The sequence below is a fragment of the Ursus americanus genome, chromosome 7 (assembly GCF_024610735.1).
Source record: "Ursus americanus isolate L20-20 chromosome 7, mUrsAme1.1.p, whole genome shotgun sequence".
Lineage (NCBI taxonomy): Eukaryota > Metazoa > Chordata > Mammalia > Carnivora > Ursidae > Ursus > Ursus americanus.
In genome coordinates, this window is record NC_142133.1 from 4907226 (window position 1) to 4921266 (window position 14041).

At 49.3% G+C, this 14041-nt stretch overlaps 1 protein-coding gene across 5 annotated transcripts in view; it reads right to left on the reverse strand.

The window, feature by feature from the left end:
* Positions 1-14041, reverse strand: part of NCK2 (NCK adaptor protein 2) — a 147256-nt gene that overhangs the window by 100920 nt on the left and 32295 nt on the right. The window contains exon 1 of one of the 5 annotated variants that reach the window (XM_045771847.2): positions 8463-8581. The exons of the other annotated variants lie outside the window; for them this stretch is intronic. The gene's annotated coding sequence lies outside the window, so the exon portion shown is untranslated. Of the gene's footprint in view, positions 1-8462; positions 8582-14041 lie in introns of those variants that run through there. 5 annotated transcript variants of the gene reach the window in all.

A 14041-nucleotide genomic window follows, 5' to 3' on the forward strand; every position in this document is an offset into this window, starting at 1 on the left:
AGCGTTAGAGACAGGAATCAGCAGGGCCAGGCTGCCGCCCTCTGCAGAGCCCTACCCTGAGCTGGCACATGTCAGGTCCTTTACAAAAGGACTTCGCTCTCCTTCACAACCCTCTGATGGTAGCAATTCCTTCTTCTCCTAAACACACATCAGGCCCTGCCCTGAAGGAACCCTCTAGCGGCCCATGCCTCGAGCAGAGCAGACACCAGACCCAAGTGGAGTTCAAGGCCAACCCCAAGGCTGGAGGCAAAGTCTCCAAAGCCAGAGACCTTCCCGGACGGGCCTGGGTCAGCACGCCCACCCTACACTGCACTGCCCACTAGCTGTTCCCAAGGCCAAAGGAAATGAGCGAGTGCTGCTCAGTTAATGGGAACGGTTGCTATTACACAGACTCAAAATAACTGTTTTGTTTGGTATCAGAGCCATCTGTCTACATTTCTCTGTCTTCCCTGTATCAGGTGCGGAGGCTGTCTGCAATTTACCAATTCACCGTTCCATCCACAACACTAATGGTGGAGCCCTCCACAGAAGAGATGATCAATAAAAGGCTGGATGAGTGAATTAATTAACTGATAGAGAAATGTACAATGAAGGGACATGAGAATAAGGCAAATAAGGCAGAAGGTAAATGAGAAAATCGACAGATGGGCAAAGGTTGGACACACATAGATGAAAAGATGCAAAAAACAACAACAAAAAAAAAACAGGCAAAAGATAATAAGTGCAGGGGACAGAATGGTCTGGGTTAAATGATTGGTATCTCCCTGGAGTGTCCTTCTGGACCAGAAGGATTTCATCGCTACCAGCTATAATCATCTATTTTCTTCAGCACGCCAGATAGGAACGAATAAATAAACAGACATTGCACTTACTAGAATGAATTAAGCACCCTACACCCAACCTCCTGCTAGCCCAGGGGTGACGTTCAGCATGTGACTGAGTGTTCCTGGGCTTTTTTGTACAAAGCACAATAGCAAAATCACCATGCACACGGCAGGGTGAGCCCAGCCTTGGCGGGAAGGCTTCAAACACCTGAGCTGACACTGACACGGGCTGGTCAGATAAGCTCGGCGGCTCCCACTCCACGCCGACCGGTTTACACTCTCCCCATATTTCACGGCAGGGAAACCCATCTGTGGGTCCGTTCAGATGAAGAGAGGTAAACCAGGCTGCATTACAATTCGGCTTTCTATTGGATGTCTTCTGATTGAGTCACTTTTACTCTGTTTTAATTTTATCTTTGTGATTAATAGGAATTACAGTCCCATGACCCTCCCCCCTGACAACACCATGACTATTTTGTCTTATGGCTACAGACGTCACAGGAAAAGGAAGCTTCCAGACAGGCTCCTTGGTGGGGAGGGGAAACCGCCCTCCCTTCTGCGCCCACCGGTACACAAACACCATGGCCACCTCGGGATCCTGGCGACATTACCCAGAACCAAATGCCTGCTCCAGAAAGCATTCTGAATTGTGACGCTGTCCACCTGCATTCACAATTTCTTCCCTTTAGCCATATATCCTATGCAGTCAGGTTTATAGGATGAAATACCTATGAACGCTGAAATGGGAAATGTCAGAAACACCTGTGATGCGATCTCTCACCCACCCCACTCCCCGGGGCCTGGAACAGTGGCTGGACACCGGACCCATAGCAGGGAGACAGGCGTTTCCTCCAGAGGCCAAATTGTTATGCCCTTTGTTCACAATTTTGAAGGTGCTATAGTTTCCACTAGATTAAGTGAGAATCTTTTATGGAAAGCACTTACAATGGCCTGACTCATACCTGTGCTCAATTCAAATGTTAGTAATCAGCATTATTATATATGAATGATAATAGTACATTCCTGCTCACTTATGTTGTAAAAACCCGAAAACCTCTTCACATTGTATGCCCTCAGCCCTTTCCCGCTGGGACACAGGTTGGCAAGAATGACATGCATTCCTCCGTGCATTCCTAGCACAGCTTCTGGTACATGGTGGAAACACACGTGGAAATGGTATGTGAACGTCACATGCCCCTTCACTTCAATGGAAGCAGTACCCACCATGACTGGCTTGAAAAGGAAATCTGGAACAATTTGCTATGTAAGCAAAGGAATCTCTCCTTGCCCCTTCATCCCAAGCTCAATCTGCAGGGGGAAATACTTCTCACTGGCCACACAAATTAGCACGTACCACTTGCACAGTTTACAACCAGTAAGGAAGGCCAGCTCAGAGCCAACTCCACATCAAGCTATTCTTACCCTAAATGGAGAGCACCCTATTTGTGAGCAACAACAGAATCCCTACCCAAGGGCACCGTTCAACCACTAGCTCTGACTTTTACCTAAAATTCTACCAAAGGCAACTCACATCAACCTGTAAAACAGTTAACATCCAAGTAACATCTGAGCAAGAACAAATTAATATCTGTACTAATATTAATATTAATATCTGCTAACCAGGCCTCCATCCTGGTCATTACAGGCAAGTCAGCCCTTGTGCACTGGGTTACTTCTGCAATTAAAACAAAACAAAACACCTCACTAATTAAAAATGGAAAAGCATCCAACCAACTAAATGATCACAGGGTCCCCTTTGGCTCATAAATATGCCGTTAAGCACATTGTGATTGATAAGCCAGGAAGTTCCGACATCAACTAGAGAAAAGATATAAATTCAAAAAGCCATGTTTTCCTAGAGCAGAATTATATTTTCAACAGAATCAATGACCGAAGGACTCGGTCACATCTAAAATTGCTGTTACAGAGACCATAACAAGTATGCCTTCAGTTCTGTTCGCGCGTCCGTGCTGGAAATCCACGATGCACAAGGACACGTATTTCTGCCCTTTGTTGGAGAGCACACGGAGCGGATGTGGCCGAGTACGTGGCCTGCAAGGAAGGGAGTCTCTGCAAACCTCTGTCACCCAGACAGTGATCAGATGAAGAGGACGCGGCATTCAAGGCTGTGATCGCGGAACAGACATCGACTCTGACTTTGCATTGTACTTCAGGAAAGTCAAACAAGACAGGACTGCCTTTTGCTAACTGTGATGCTGTGATTTACAGGAAAGGGACGTCTCTGAAGCGACTCTGCAACGACTCGTGAACTGCTAAATATCTTCTCTCTGCTGCGAGGCTGGTCTTCACAGATGCCACCACGCTCCCCCTGAAGTGACCCGGCGTGGTGATGGTGGCCCGACAGTACAAGCTGGACAAGCCCCTTCCAGGGACAGGCCGGCACCTCGCAAGACAGCCAAGGCACAGCCAAGACAGCCACTGAGGAAGCTCGCATTCACGTCCCAACGGCACGCACCACGACGGAGCGCGGTGGGGGGTCCCTGACCCACTGTGCCTGGCGTCCTTATAAGAAGACAGAGACACCTGGGGACCACCATGTGATGACAAGGGCAGAGACTGCCGCTCCACAGCTGCAGGCCAAGGAACGCCGAGGCCTGAGGCACGCAGCAGCTCGCAAGGGGCCAGCAAGGACTCTCGCTCCAGGTGTCAGAGGGAGCACGGCTGCCAACACTTGCACTTCAGACTTCTGGCCTCCAGAACCGTGAAACAATAAACCTCTGTTGCTTTAAGCCACCGAGCCTGTGGTACTAGCAAAGGTATACAGTTTCTGGGAACATGGGGGCTCTTTCCCAGGCCAGACGGTGGCCACCCTTCCAGCTGGCTCCAGCCTGCACCCTCGACACCCCCACAGCCCGGCGGCTCTTAAGGTGCAGTAGGGAGCCAATCTTGGGATAAAGAACCAAATGAGTTTTCTCTTCGACTTTAGCAATCTGAGGGCTTTTAAAATGGCTGCGAAGTCATGCACAAAGCAAGAAAAGTCTCTTGTAGAGCATGATCCAAGAAATGAGAACACCTCTGATCACAAAAGTACTTGTAGATCTCTGAGGAAAGACACATACTGCAAGAGTCACTGGACTCAGTGACCACAGAACAATGCCCTCCAGAACTTGTAAGGCTCTAAAGAAAGAACAAAAGAAATTACTTAATCATTTACATAAAATTAAAAAGTTTCACTAGGAAACAGCCAACAGAAAATTACTCCCAACGGGTATGGGTATGTATTAAAATCCAAATATCAACACTGACAAAATAATAGTAACATTATCCGCGCCAACAACACGTAGTTTTATACATATAACTGACATAAGCACACAACATATGGAACACTTTCCAAATTACCAGGCACCCTTCAGAAATGATCAGCAGTTGAGGCAAACTCAGTGCATCTTACTAAGGCCTATATCGGCATTAGGGAATATGGCAGCAAAGGGCAGCCAACCACAGCATCGTGCGTGAGGTCACGCTGTGTCCCTTCCCCACCCCCACCTAGCTCCTTCCACCTGTTCGGAGGGGAGGCTTCAGTGGGGAGTCGGATGCCCCAGGACGTTGCAGATCTTATTTTACTAAATCTGTCTTCCACTGCCCCTGTCCTCCACAGGAAGAAAAGTACCTAATGCATGACCGGTTCAATGAATTGTAATAAGATGTCCGTGCAAGACACAAACCTAGGCTCTTTGTTTCAAAAGCAGTCCCCAACCAGCTGCTCCCTGAAGTGGCCACCAGCATTTCCGAGCACATGCTACGTGCAGCAGGCCTCACGAGCTCACGTCTGTGGGGGAGGCCGCGCATCTCCCTGGTTTTGGGAAGGCCTGGTCTTCAAAGCACACACACGCAAGAAGAAAGTTCAGGAAAGCCTCTTTTCTAGTGGCAATCTACGAGGCTCCCCAAGGGGATGGGGACCAACCAAGCTCAGGCTAGGTTACAACCAGCCCTGTGGCATTTCTAACCACCACCCAGAGCATTTTCACTGCCACTGCTGTTCAGTTTTAAATCACTGCATATTTTACTTTTATTTTTATTTATTTATTTGACAGAGAGGGAGAGAGAGAGCAAGCATAAGCAGGGGCAGCTGCAGGCAGAGGGAGAAGCAGGCTCCCTGCTGAGCAGGGAGCCCGACTCGGGGCTCGATCCCAGGACCCTGAGATCATGACCTGAGCCGAAGGCAGACACTTAACTGACTTAGCCACCCAGGCGCTCCTGAATCGCTGCATATTTTAGAGAAAACCCCATGGAAAGGCTTGCCAGTGCCCTTCTGGCGCTAACTGAGCCGGAGCTAAGACTCAAGCTCGCTCTGTTTCCTCAGCCGCTTCAGCAGAAAGCCTAGCACATCTCTCGAGGATTTTAAAACCACCTGTTTTACTTTCCAACCAAGTAAAAAGAAAGAAAAGTACTAAAGCTAGACACTAGCTCCTAGCAGAATTCATGGGCAGGGGGACGGGAACATACAACGTGATGTGTGGCCAGCGTTCCTCAAGTAAGAACTTGTGTGGAACTCACATTAACTTGCACAGTTAAGAAAAGAGTGCTGAGTATACAGGGCGTTTCCCCTCAAGTTCTCAAAAGGCCTTCAGCCCAACCATCACCTGAGGTGGAGAGGCGGAAGGCGTGGCACTGGTTTGAAGGGAACACTGGCAGTGAGGGGAAGGGAAGGCAAGTGACGGCCCCCCACCAGGGATGTGCCTGGTCCCCTGTGCCAGAAGGGAAGCCCATCACTAGTCCCCAGGGCTGTCCGGCCTGTCTGCCATCGATCAGACCAGGAAAGTCATCCTCCCACTAGACCTATTCAAAACCAGTGATGGCAGGAGCAAGAAACCACCTAGTGAGAGGCTCCCACACTGGGAGAAAGGGTACAGCAACTTCTCCCGGTCACAGGCAGGGCTTACAACCTGCAGGCTCTGTGCTGGGGGCTTCTTCTTCTTAAAACCAGTCATGGTTACAGGCTAGCATGTGGCCATCCTCCCCTTCCCTTCCCCCAGCCTTTCTTTTCCTTGGCAAGAAGAGAGTGAGGAAGGGGACAGGCCCATGGGGAAATCGGGTCTTTGTCCTGGAGCCTGGCTTAAGGGACCCAGTGGGCCCCAGGTCATCAGGTCGCTCAGACACTGTCAATCTGATAACCAAGAAACTGGCAGTTCTGTGTAGTTAATCTCAATCCAAAGCATTACAGCAAGAAATCAGCAGGGACTAATATATATGCACACGCACCAATCCATTCGGCAAACATCCAGGGACCCGAACAACACTGCCAGAGTCCTACTTATGCACTCAGATGCCAGCTGGACAAACAGGTACAGAGAGCTGACAGCTACCACTGGTCATGGACAACTGCAGGGTCATCACACGCCAAGGAACAGGTTCCTTTCAGGCACTGCTCTTTATAAACCTTATAACTATCCTAGGAGATAAGTATTACTATTGTCCCCATTTCTCAGATGGGAAAACTGAGGTATGAAGAGCCCAATCAAACCAAAGTCACATACACCAAGTGGAAGGCCACCATCCATGCCAGGGGACCAGATCTGTACCACCATGGTGTACTGTCTCTCGAAATTAAGTGCATGAGTGTTCAAAGACAGACGTACAGGAGAGGCCCAGGAGACCTTCTAGGAAGGAGCCACTAGTTCTAGCTCTGCAGTAATCCAGATGCTCCAAAGGAGAGATGCCATTGCAGTCCTGCCACGTGCAAGGAGGTGAGCAGTGGGGACTGTGGGGGAGGCAGGCCAAGCACTGGGAACAGCATGGGCAAAGGCACAGTATATGAAAGTGCATGGCCCTGTTGGAAGTAAACCATTGTGATCATGTTCATAAAATGTGAAAAATACTAAATGGTGGCAGATGAAACAAAGATCAGATTTTTAGGGCCCTTTAATAACACCTAGGAGCCCAGACTTTATCAGGAAATGGGGACCCAGAGGCTTATAAAGGAGAAAAGTGAAACAAGTAGATCAGTGTGTTAGAAAAGCAGCCCTGCTACCAATGAAAGAGGTTGATGAGAGGGAGAAAAGTCCAGAAGCAGGAGGATGAGAGGACTGTGCCGAGGTAAGAGAGAAAGGCTGGTCCAGGCAATGCGAAGAGAGAAGGTCAATTTTTCAAGGCTCGGTGACCACACACTACCCTCTGATATGTGACTGTTGGCTCAGCGTAATTATTAATAGCACCCCTTTCTGCTTGCAAAGGTGTCCTGGTGCAGCCAGAAATATGGTCACTTGATTCCACACCCACCTGGGCACAATGCAGGATTTGAGGATGAACATAAGAATTTTAACTCAGATACCAGATAAAAATAAGGGTATGTGTCTTTTAGATATATTTACATACATGAAAACCCTATTATGGAAATATGGTGACAGCTCTAAATATTTATGGCTATCCTGACCCCACTTAACCTAAATGCTGTGAAACGAAGCTTTTGGCACTGAAAAGTTCACCTTAAAAACCTTTCAAATATTCTACAATATTTCTTATTCTTGATCAATCTCTCAATCAGAAAATTTCTTTTCTAGTAAAAAACATATGCCTCGTCTCCAGAGCATCCAAAATATTCTTCATTTAAGTTATGCCATACCACGAGAAAAAAACAGAACTAAATAAATGGGAGGAGGAAGAGTTTATGAAGAGGATAGAACTGAATTAAATAATCGAGGAACAGCAAGGTCCAGAGAACTGAGTCCGTCGTAAAGCGTGTGGGCGCGTGTACGACATTATGTAAGACGGCAGAAGGCAGGCGCATCACGCACACCCACGTAGGCCGTGGTACCCCACGCTGCTTTTCTCACGTCAGTTCTTCCTTTCGTACAGCCAAGCAAATCCATCCCATCCTCCAGCCTATGTGAACTCCACAAAACAAATCTCCTGCTAGGGATGTATGTGTGCATGTCCGGGAGCGTGGGTTTTAAACCACAGACGACCCAAGAGGTCCAATTCCAAAGCTGCATTATCAGCGACTAAAGCTATCCTTCTTCCTACCCGTCCTCCACCTGCACCACACTCGGTGGGTGGGGAACAAGTTCTCGCTTCCCTCTGCTTCCCTCCGGCCACCCACGGGTGGGTCGTCTACACTGTCTGGATTCACAGGGGCTGCATCCTGCTCCAGGAAGCCACATTTTGCTGGAAGGCTGCAACCTCTCACTTCGCAGGGGGTAAACCAGGATCCTGCCATACTCTCATAAAGGACCACGAGGGCCATCCTCTTTAATTAAATTAATACAGAAAGATTAAAAGTTCTGAGTGTGTGTTCTCTTCGGGAGTGATTCTAATAATAAACACATTTTACCAACTACTCCTAGTCAAATTATTCTCGATAATTTCTTAATTTTGATATTTTATGGAAACCACATTTCTGAGTTTAAAAGAAAATATTCTTAGAGCGAGTTCATAACACTCTTTTTTAAATGGCCATTAGCCCAATTTATGCATACAACCAGCAGTTATAAGAGCATTATTTCCTACCGTCCACGGAGACCTGAGCAGGGGCGCAAGCAGACGATGTGCTTGCTACCTGATGTGGCCCCAGCGTTGGCATTACTTTGTGGAAGGCTCTGGAAAAGCCCCACTGGGAGGCCGCCCAGACCAATGACTTCCCCTCTGCCCTCAGCTGCTCTTCTTCCCAACCCCACTCACCTATAATAAGGGTAGTCATGTTCTCCAGGACATCCTCCACCTCCCTCACGGGGGCTGGTCCACTGACGGGCTTGGAGTGGGCATCTGACCGACGTGGACCAAAGAAGTGCCCCCGAGAGATGGGATGCCGAGCAGCACCTCTGCGGGCCACACGGCCTCCGTGCCTTTGCAGGCGAACCCCCCCCCCCCCACGCCCAGGGAGAGGGACCGCTGGTCTGCAGGATGCAAAGAGGCAGAGCGCAGAGGCAGGGTGGCTCTCCGGTCCCCTACGTGGCCCCGGAGCCCGCCGACACCCTTTCAGAAGACACCCCACCCTCAGGACAACTTCCTCTCTTGCTTTGGGGAGCTCCAGAGGGTTCCGGTACCTGCTACCCCAGCAGCTCCACCGAGGGCGATGGGGAAAGCCGGGGAGGAGGGCCCCGGATGCAAACGCAGTGTGGGGAGCCGCACAAAGTCAGGGGCTTCCTGTTTCTGGCAGAAGGGAAGCAGGGGCTGGAAGGATAAGAGAAACCCCTCTGCTGCTGTCTGAACCCCGTTACCATCACCAACGCCGAGCTGCCCTTGCAGCCTGCGGTCGCTTCCTGCTTGTCACTGGGGAACAGGCTGTTCCGGGCTTCAGAGCGTGGTTCTGTCCTCCCCCCCGGCCCCGCCCCCGCCACGGCGCACCGGAGGAAACCCGGAGCCTCCCTGCGTCTCTGCACAGCAGCACCTGGGTGTGCAGCACACACGTGGACGCCTGGTAACTTCCCCACGGTGCAGCTGCGATGGAATCATTTATATGCATTTCTAGTAGCCGAACAGGGCACGTTCAACTTTTTGTTTTGGTTTCCCTCCCTGCCTGCGAGTACAGTCTGCTTGACGCATGACTGGCGGATTGTCAACAGTCCATTCCTACGGATCCACGCCGAGATGAAACAGCAGCGACCACTCTTTGTCCCCCACGTGCCACGTCGCACTGTGTCGGTTCATTCCACCCACACTCTGGAGAGTCCCTGTGCCTGATGTGCCAGACCACGGCCATCCTGCCACGCTCCCCTCTGGACCACTCGGGCTACATTTCCCAGGCCCTTGCCGGCTGGACTCTGGGGGAGGTTCCACCAAAGAGAGGCCCTGGTGCAACATTAGAAAGCAGGAGGGGGGGCGCCTGGGTAGCGCAGTCGTTAAAGCGTCTGCCTTCGGCTCAGGGCGTGATCCCGGCCTACCGGGATCAAGTCCCACATCAGGCTCCTCCACTATGAGCCTGTTTCTTCCTCTCCCACTCCCCCTGCTGTGTTCCCTCTCTCGCTGGCTGTCTCTCTGTCACATAAATAAATAAAATCTTTAAAAAAAAAAAAAAGAAAAGAAAAAAAGAAAGCAGGAGGGGGGCACCTGGGTGGCGCAGTCAGTCAAGCATCAGACTCTTGATTTTGGCTCAGGTCATGATCTCAGGGTCCTGGGATCAAGACCCACAGCATCGTGGGCATCGGGCTCCACGCTCAGTGGGAAGTCTGCTCCTGAGAGATTCTCTCTCCCTCTCCGTCTACACCCCTGCCCCCGCACTCTCTCTCTCCCTAAAATAAATAAATAAAAATCTTTAAAAAACATAAAAATAATAAAGAAAAGGCAGGAGGAAGGGTGAAGACTTGCCTGCGCCCAGCCCCTGTGAGGCTAGAACAGCATGGGCAACGCAGGGCAGCAAGCGGCTAAGGCTCAGGCTGTGCCTTAGCTCCCGGGGCAGGACCAGCAGTTAAGGCTTCCTGCTGGTGTGGGGGGTGGGGGGTGATGGTGGGAAGCACCTGCTCCTGGGCTCTGGGGGACTCCCATGTCCTTGTTCTGTTCCTGCAGGCCTAGAGCCGGCAGCAGCTTGCTCAGTTTCTGCTCTTTGGGTAACGTGTCTTTCCCCTTTGGCTCCCTCTGCCCTTCATACACTTTTGTAACCATTCCCTGGACTAGACCTTGTGCATCTAAAATACCTAAGAGGTTTCTAGTTTGCTAACAGAGAGACTCTAAAGAGGACAGAAAGAACCCACAGCCAGAGTGAAGCAGAGGCCATCTGAAAAATTATGGCTGGCAGTGGTGACTCTCAGTTGAGTCAAAATAGAAAGAAACCAGAGGGTGGAGTCACTACTCACCTGTCACCTGGGGTCTGACTGCTAAAGGTCCCTGCAGCCTGGGCAGAGCTGACATCACTCTGCTGGCACAACTGAGCTCAAACCAGCTGGGCAAGCTGGAGGAGGAACACAGAGAGCTAGCCTGCATCAGCCGCTCAAGCAACCAAACCTAGAAAAAAATCCACAAGTTCCTTTTTTCTGGTCATGCTCAAAATGTCATAAAGGTCCCCTGCTGGGTCGGGGGACCACCCAGGACTAGTACGGTACAGCAGCCCTCCATGGGTGGGGAGGCAAGGCATAGCAAGCAGCACTGACCACAGCTGGGTGACCCTTTACCAGTCATCCAGATGGCCCACCTGTCATATGCCTAGTGACAGAGGACCAAGAAACCCTCTTCCCAACTTTCTTTGGCTGCTTCCAGATGGTACTGAAATTTCAAGATATTTGGAACACTTTGAGAAGGAACAAAAGGCAGGTAACTGATTTTGCTACAGAAAATACAGGAGGTATGATAATAAGAGCTGGAACAAAAGTTGGGGGTCTTCCACCCCGCCCCCAGGACACAAAAGGGAAGTAGAAACAGCTGGTAACACAGACAGCAGAGCAGATCGGGATTCCCTGGGGAGGCTCTGAAGGCCACATGTGGCCTTTCCACACCCACTTCTCCCCATATCAACGCCACTCCTAATGCCTGTCACTTATTATTACTTCTTACAAAATAAAGTTAACCCAAAACCAGATCACACGGTATTCAGATGACATGACATTACTGAATTTCTAAATAAGGGACATACATGATGCTATGCCAAAATAGGCCAAACCAAAAACACAATGGGTGCATTTTCTTCCAATTATTCCCTAGGTAGAAGTCATTCACTCCCTAAGCAACAACGGATGGTCAACAGTTATGCCTTCTGCTAGACTTGGGGGCTTTTTTATAACCACAAGACCAAAAGGGAACTCTGACAACCAGCTATCCCAACCCTCTCACTTACAGATGAGGAAATTATGAGCATGATTACTGCATAAAAAAAAAAAAAATCCACATTAAAAGAATCCAAGTGAACCAATGTAGCTCCTGAAACTTACACACAGGGAGGCGTGGTGCTCTTGGTTAAGTGAGCCAGGCAGTGAGGTCAAGAAGGAAAAAAACTAAGTTTCAAAAGGGTATAATTAGCTGGATTATTCTTCACTTAAAGGTAGCATGAGACAGTTCCTTTATCTACAGCAGAAACTGAGGTCCAACCATAAACTCATAAGGAATGTTTAAAACCCAAAGGAGACAAGAAAGAACTTACATATAAATGTTCAGTAATGACAACTGAGAAAAATAAGCAAGTCAGAGGAAAAGCAAGTTCGAACACACCAATTTGAAGTTAAAATTTAAACATTATGTTCTGGTTAAAAATCATCCCAAGGGGGCGCCTGGGTGGCTCAGTCGTTGGGCGTCGGCCTTTGGCTCAGGGCGTGATCCCGGCGTTCTGGGATCGAGCCCCGCATCAGGCTCCTCTGCTGGGAGCCTGCTTCTTCCTCTCCCACTCCCCCTGCTTGTGTTCCCTCTCTCGCTGGCTGTCTCTATCTCTGTCAAATAAATAAATAAAATCCTTTTAAAAAAAAATCATCCCAAGAAATGACATCTATCTGGAATTCGCTTTACAGTCATCTAGTGGGGAGCAAAGGAGAGGGAAGTGAGTGGAGCGAAGATGAAATAAGATGAGCCCTGAGCTGCTGAAGCTTGAATATGTGCTACACATTCTCTGTGCTTTGGAGTTTCCCATCGTGAGCTTACCATCCACACAGAACTAGCAAATCCTCCTCAAACATGCACCCTTGTGTCACGCACAGTGCAAATGACTTAGCGTGGGACTGGCATATCAACGCCACTCCTAATGCCTGTCACTTATTATTACTTCTTCCAAAATAAAATTAAGCCAAAACGAGATCACAAGGTATTCAGATGACGTGACATTACTGCATTTCTAAATAAATCAAGCTGGTAATGATTTTTGAAAGCATTTTTTCAATTATACATCATGTATGACTTCTTGAGCCAGATTTCATTAGATAAACATAATTCAAAAGAAAGGTTGCTTTACAGATGATCTATATTAATCAGTGTCCCACAGATGCCTCCCACAAGCTGCTAAATAAATGTGAGTTAAAACTGGGTCTGCCTGTGGACCCAGATTTTCGTGATGCCCAGGCCCCAGGCAAGCTGAAACACAGCCCCCAGCTCGCCCGTGACAGAGGACGGGCCCTGCAGTAGGTCAGTAATTGTGTGGCTACCCTGGCCACAGCTGACCAGACCAGCAGTGGACACCTGCCCTAACACACAACGGAATGGGCTCCAGGACCCAGAGTCACTACTCTTCACACCGTGACACAGAAAGGACCCCTATACCCTATACCCTTCTTCAATACTTCAATTTTATTTTTGCTCAAACAGGAAACAGTAAGCATCGGTCAGACCCCCATCACATCAGGCAGAGGAAGAGCCTGCTTTGAGGGGGTAGGGGTCCTGAGACTGGAGAAAACTCGGGTACCTAAAACACCCCTCCCTAAGGCACCTCTCATGCCAGATTTCTAGATGCGCATTTCACTTGGTGTCTCTGGTATTTTTCTTATGATCCAAATGGAGACGCTCTATTTTTTTTAAGCAAAATAGATCAGTTACAGAAATGATTACTGAACTACTCAGAGGAGTACATTAAGAGCAAAGCGAAAGGCCATACTGCTGTCACTCTCCAAGAAGCCCCTGGACGCACATTCGTGGCAGCAGGAGCTGGGGCCCACCTCTCTCGCTGCAGGATCACCAGGGCCTAAAACGTCACCTGACACGGAGCAGGCACTCAAATACGTGTTGAGTGGGTGACTGACGCTTGAAATCTTTCAAGGAAAAGATACCCACACACTGGAAGCTACAGCATTTAAGTAAGGAACCATGATGTGCCAAAGGGATGCCACCATGGTCTGAATGACTGTGTTCCACCCCCAGTTCTTACCTTGAAATCCTAACCCTCAAGGAGATGGTTATCAGGAGGAGGGGCCTTGGGGAAGGGGTCAGGTCATGAGGGGGGAGCCCCCATGAGGGGGATTAGTCTCCTTATAAAGAGACCCTGCAGAGCATCTTTGCCCCTTCCACCACGTGACGATCCAAGAAGTCTGCAACCCATAAGACAGCCCTCACCCGACCAGCCCTGATGGCACCCTGACCTTGGACTTGCAGCCTCCGGTACTGTGAGCAACAAACGTCTGCTGTGTAGAAGCCACCCAGCCACAGGTATTATGGGATGGCAGCCCGAACAAACTCACACACATTATGGCCGTGGTACTGGGGACGGTTCTAGGAGAGATTTTAAGTATGGAGTAGCACACATTACCAACACCACAGGAGTCTTTCTACTGGACTTGAAGTTACCTATTAAATACACATTGTACATGGTCACAAACAACACGAGAAGCAAGGGGGTGTCCCAGGAAAGAAGTGGC